At 40.7% G+C, this 6,090-nt stretch overlaps 1 long non-coding RNA gene across 1 annotated transcript; it reads right to left on the bottom strand.

The window, feature by feature from the left end:
- Window positions 1-740: 740 nt before the first annotated feature.
- On the bottom strand, window positions 741-5,659 carry LOC126369353 (uncharacterized). The gene is made up of 4 exons (XR_007566692.1): window positions 5,506-5,659; window positions 3,524-3,592; window positions 2,392-2,596; window positions 741-1,952 (listed from the first exon to the last, which is right to left on the bottom strand). It is a non-coding gene; the product is annotated as an uncharacterized LOC126369353 (long non-coding RNA).
- Between the last annotated feature and the right edge of the window lie 431 nt (window positions 5,660-6,090).

Genomic DNA, 6,090 nt, shown 5'->3' on the forward strand with positions numbered 1-6,090 from the left:
AGTTGAAAACTTCTTTTTTTTGTGGTCACCCATCCTATGACCGGCCTTTGCGAAAGTTGCTTAACTTCAACAATCGCAGACCGAGCGCGTTTACCGCTGCGCCACCGAGCTCCTCAACTTACTTTACCTAATTTTACGAAAATTATGAGATAAGTTTCATTTGCGCCGGGCCTGGGTTAATTTTGTATGGTATAAAATAAAACAGTTTGTCATTCCCGGCTTGAAAGTATCGATTTCATTGCTTATGTCCTCTCTAACAAGAACTACAACTTTTGGATGGTAGCTGGTGTCCTAAGCTTTTAAAACTTTTAGGAATACTAACTGACTCTAAATAATTATGTCACAGCCTGTAATTACATACTATTGTCGTATATTTAAGGCTTATATAGTACATAAAGTGGCAAAAGGCCGCGGGCCTGTAACAGGTAACAGTTACCTACCCAACGGTTCACCATAACCATCTTACAACACCAACCATGCATCAGCCACTGCAGCACAGCTACTATGCCGAATTATTTCATAGACTTTGACCAATAGCCGTATGATGTTTATCAGCTGCGTATATTGCTCGATGACTCGATATAAGTTATTTTCGTCGCGCGCGACGCGGTTGCTGTGTCGCGGAGCCACGGGTGGCTGTCTGATAATGCCTATAGCCTATTGTATTGGTGCCGAATTAGAGAAGTTTGATTTTTTTAATCGACGTGTGAAGACCGCCGGGGTAAGAAGAGACTATAGAATTCCATTTGCTTCGATCCTGACACATTTTTTATTTTATTTATTTATTAGGCACATCAACAGTACAAACACACAACAATTAATAAAACTTTCTTAAGGCTAGTACTAGTGTTTGCACCAATTACAGACGTGCACAACTTATGTAATTAACATGTATGTAGAATTTGTTTAAAAAAAAAAAAAATAATAAAAAATTAACGGAATAACAAAAGGTATGAATAGTTACAGCCAGGCAACACTACAACAACAAAAAAAAAAGAAGAATAGGTACAAGAAAAAAAAAACTGTTAAACTAACGGTCATGACTAGATGATTGCACAATAAGTTTCTTGAATTTAAGCAAACTGTTATGAAATATGTCAAGATCATACTCCTTCCAACATTGGTTATACATTCTGAGCAGTCTTGGGAGAAAATGTTTACTGGCAAGATTAGTCCCACACCACGGCACCCTGAATGTGTCCGTATGCTCCCGACGACCACCAGCGCGACGAGGCACATTTCTCCCCCTTCCCCCATTTTTCTTCTTCTTTTTTCTTTTCCTTTACCCCGGTGGGAAATGGGCGTGAGTTTATGTATGTATGTAATGTGTGTCCTTAGAAAAGGTTCAATACGATCTACTCTGAACCGGCGTGCGTGTATGAAGCGATTGATGAATGTGGAGGAAGCAAGAGAAGTGTGTCAGGATCGAAGCAAATGGAATTCTATAGTCTCTGCTTACCCCGGTGGGAAATAGGCGTGAGTTTATGTATGTATGTGTAACTTGTGTATGGAGAGCGTCGAGATCTCAAAAAGAACGCTGCGGCACGTCGATTTTTTTTTAATGTAATAGGCTCGCGTTTGGCCACAATCTCACCTGATGTTAAGTGACGATGTGGTCTAGGGTGGATCACGCTTACCTAGCAAATGCCTATTCCCTCTAGCCTTAAAGACTCCTAGATTATAACGAGTCGGAAAAAAGACGACAGCAGACAGTTCCAGTCCTTTGCAGTTCGCATCAAAAAGGAAGATGGAAAACGCTCTAATTCCAGTATTATCACGTGCATTCATCGAATACCCTGACCTGGACCTCTTGTCATGCCGCTTAGATCTTAATATTGGCAGACCATTCCACCCTAGAGCATGTATCAGTCAGTTCACGGACCGTCGCCACCTCACTGCACCTCCACTGGACGTTGATAGCTCCAATTACCTTTGGACTCGACGACAGGATTCTGTGGATGAGACGTACATTATTCTCTTATAATCTTGACACCATTCTTGAGCCGTGGTAGCCAAGTTGGTAGAACGGTTGCCAATGCTAAATCATTGGTTGTCGAATTCATGTTTGGATCATAAATGATTATCACGTACTCAGCGGTAAAGAAAACATCGTGAGGAAACCCACTTATCCGAGAAATGCATTTTCGGAGGTATGAGACTTAACATGTATTGGCTGGTTTTCCCTTTGTGGGTTGGAAGGTCAGACAGGCAGTCGCTTCTGTAAAAAACCAGACCTGTGAAATCTTCAGGTTTAGTAAGCGGACCCTGTGGAAACGGGATAATGCTAGGGAGATGATGAAGGTAAAGGTTACATTTGCAGTGTGACGAATGGGATCTTTTTGACCCTGTGCTTGTGTCATCCTTACTCACGACTACATTCGGATTAGGTACTTTAGGTACTCAGTTAACAACTGTGATGGTGTGACCTCTTCTAGGCGCATCATCCTGGCTGGCAGGCGCCCCGGGATAATGCTAGGGGATGATGATGAATCTTGACACCGTTCAATAGCTGCCAGATCGAGACATTTTCCTGATATGTCATTTGCGCACTATTTGTCCCTGGTTCTTTTTCAAACTATGCTTGAAGTTCGGAATCCTGCGAAATAATGTTTATTCATGTACACATATATAAGACCTTTACCGGGTGAGTGCCTTCAGCGCTCCTCATTTGTCCGGCCAAGTAGTTAATGCCATTTGCGGCAAATATACAATAAGTCACGTCATAAAATAATAAGACCACTCCTAAATCCCGTTGGGGTAGGCAGAGGCTGTAGAATTATAGGAATTATAACGACCCTGATACACAATTACCGCTTCTACCTGGTATGCCATTTATACGGTAGTAAATAAACGTAAGCACTTTTTATGAGCGGAAAATTATGTTAACTGATTGTTCAGTTCGCATCATGTTGAGACGAATCGATGCTGCGTTTAATAAATTTAAGGCTTGCAACACACAGATCTAAGAAAACGAGACAAATGTACATATAATGCACACTCTGATATATATTTTTTGATGTGCCTTATTGTGGATTTGCCGCAGATGGCATTAACTACTTGGCCGGACGAATGGGGAGAGCTGAAGGCTCTCACCCGGTAAAACGTTTAAGACAACAGGCCTAAAGGCACGAACCTCGGCTCAGGGCGTCGTCTGAGAGGAAGAATATTTGAAAGGATTAATCGAACGATTAGCGATAAGCGCTGAATGAGGAAAATCGTCGATCACGCCAGTTGGGTCGGTATCGGGGTTCTGAAGTATTTGGTGTCGCGAGCTCATTGGCCGCCTCTATGGCTAGAGTAATCGGGTCGTCGGGATCGTATATCCTTCTCTCTAATAGACAACATAGAGGTAATATGTATGTAGCGTTAATAAAATTGAACAAACAATTGACAACCGCGACTTCGCGCCGCGAAGTATGAGAGAGAGAGACACTATAGAATCGACATAGGGGGATTCTGCCAACACCAATATTCCTTGAAAATTACTTGTACGCTTATCCATGTTAAAACCGGCGTCACTTACGCGAAATATAGTGCGGTCACTCCCCCAGACGAGGATACCTTTGTCGAGGCATTGGTCGCTTACACAATTCTACAAGGGGAGTAAAAATATTGTATCCTATATCTGTCCGTACTTATAAACTTACTCTATTTTTACGAAGTGTAACAATTGTTATTGTTACACTTCGTCAAAATTGTATTACTACGATTATAAAACACGAAAATATTTATTGTACCATGAAAATCAATAATCTCGATTCTTATATAAAACTGGGTGGTGAAAAACATAGCCTAATAGTAAAAAGTAATCCGGTGACTTTTAATCAATACGCAATGAGGTTTACATTCATTTTGCTACTTTTCTTTGTCGCCCCCTTCCTTGGTATAGTAAAGTCGAAAAACTACGGCAAACATGTCGTGAAGGGCAATGGTAAGTAGTATTTTATACATAGATATTCACACATCACTCCGTAAAATCACGCATTTGTCTGACAGACCTGTTAGGATCTACGCAAAGTTTGTATATGTCGTGGCCAGATCGTAAAATTGATCATTTCATGATGAGTCCGACCATTTCATGAAATGGCCAACTTAAGTTGACCATATCGTTGAAACGTCTACGTTTAATGATATATCAATCAGCGTATGACCATATCGTTAATATAGGCGGTGTCCATGCTATGTGGTGTAATAAAAATGCGAATAGTCGATTAATTTCTTAGGTTCAAAATTTTGAAAATTGAACAATAAAATTGATTCATCGATTATAATATCAATCAAGTTTTAAATATAATTGACACCAGCGCCACTATCGGTGGCTAATATTACTAATTTTACGATAATATATGATTGGCAACGTTTGGCCACATCATGAAATAATCATGGATTTAGTTGAGGAGCTCGGTGGCGCAGCGGTTAACGCGCTCGGTCTGCGATTGTTGAAGTAAAGCAACTTTCGCAAAGGCCGGTCATAGGATGGGTGACCACAAAAAAAGTTTTCATCTCGAGCTCCTCCGTGCTTCGGAAGGCACGTTAAGCCGTTGGTCCCGGCTGCATTAGCAGTCGTTAATAACCATCAATCCGCACTGGGCCCGCGTGATGGTTTAAGGCCCGATCTCCCTCCATCCATAGGGGAGGCCCGTGCCCCAGCAGTGGGGACGTTAATGGGCTGATGATGATGATATCAATATTTTATGTTTATTTTTTTTTTTTAAAGAACGTCTAGGGCCCTGTGCAGAGGTTTTTCTTGCAGCTTCTTTTCCCCGGCTATACAGGTTGTGAGAAGCTATACAGGATGAGACGTTCGTTATGTAAAAATTGACGATTCAAAGTGTAACTATGTTACCTACTGAATAAAGATATTTTTGAATTTGAATTTGAATTTGGCCAAACTGCATCATGATGTGACCAACGAATGATATTCTATTTCATGAAATATGACCATTTCATGAAATGATCGAGCACATCATGAAATGATCAATTCTATGATCTGGTCACGACATATACATGCGTACTTATCTATCAGTTAATTAATTACTATCTAAGATGGTGATAGTAAGAAGGTGTCTCAACCATTACCATCCTTATCAAAACAACAATGGAATGGTGGAATCAGCACAACACGTGTGTTCTAAAAATAATTAAATAAAAAGGTATTTTAATTTATATGGTGGTGAAGGAAAAACATCGTGAGGAAACGCATACCATAATAACGCACGCAAAAATGCATTTTCGGAGGTATGTGATCTAACCTGTATTGGACTGGTTTTCCTATCACGGGTTGGAAGCTGAGACAGGCAGTCGCTTCTGTAAAAAACCGGCCCTGTCAAAATCTTCAAGTTAGGTAAGCGGACCCTGTGAAAATCGGGATAATGCTGGAAATGATGATGAATATATGGATGGCAGTCACCAAAACACATTACCAGCATGCCTATAGCCACAGTCCTCAGGGAAATTATAATGTAGACACCATAATAAGGTATTAATTAACACAATCAATCAGACCTGACGTTGATGGAGATGGTGAACTCTCTGTCTCGCTTTATTTTCCCTGTATGGGCAATGTAAGTTAAACACGTTATATTAACAAGGCTATCACACCTTCAAAGATGCTTTTTTTATTTTTTAAGAGTTCTCCAAACCGACGAGCCTAATGTACAAAGACTCTGATGAGAGTGAAAGAAGCGTGGGTGAGTCATTATCGTAAAATGTTTATGGAACACGATGTTCGTGCGTCACCCAACAGGGTCCACATAATATCAGCGTCGTGGTTCACGCCGCGACTTGTGCTGAGTGAGGCCCTTTTATCTCAGGACGTCCACCAGAACCTTATGATCATTTCGACAAACATCCGTCTTGCTTTTTTGTAATTGTTTTAGTGGAAATTTGATATGATGTTGTTGTCTTTTTTTTTGTGTGTGGCGTCCTTTTATAATAAACTTTTTCTATTCTATATGTGGCATTCCATGGCCTTTGCTTATCCCATAGATCATATAAACAAGGGAGATATGAACTCAGGACTAACGAATTCGCATGTCGCTTATTAACTCACGTCGGCCAGTGAAGTAGCCGCACCAAAGCATTTCTGGC

This window comes from Pectinophora gossypiella, chromosome 9, assembly GCF_024362695.1.
Source record: "Pectinophora gossypiella chromosome 9, ilPecGoss1.1, whole genome shotgun sequence".
Classification (NCBI taxonomy): Eukaryota; Metazoa; Arthropoda; class Insecta; order Lepidoptera; family Gelechiidae; genus Pectinophora; species Pectinophora gossypiella.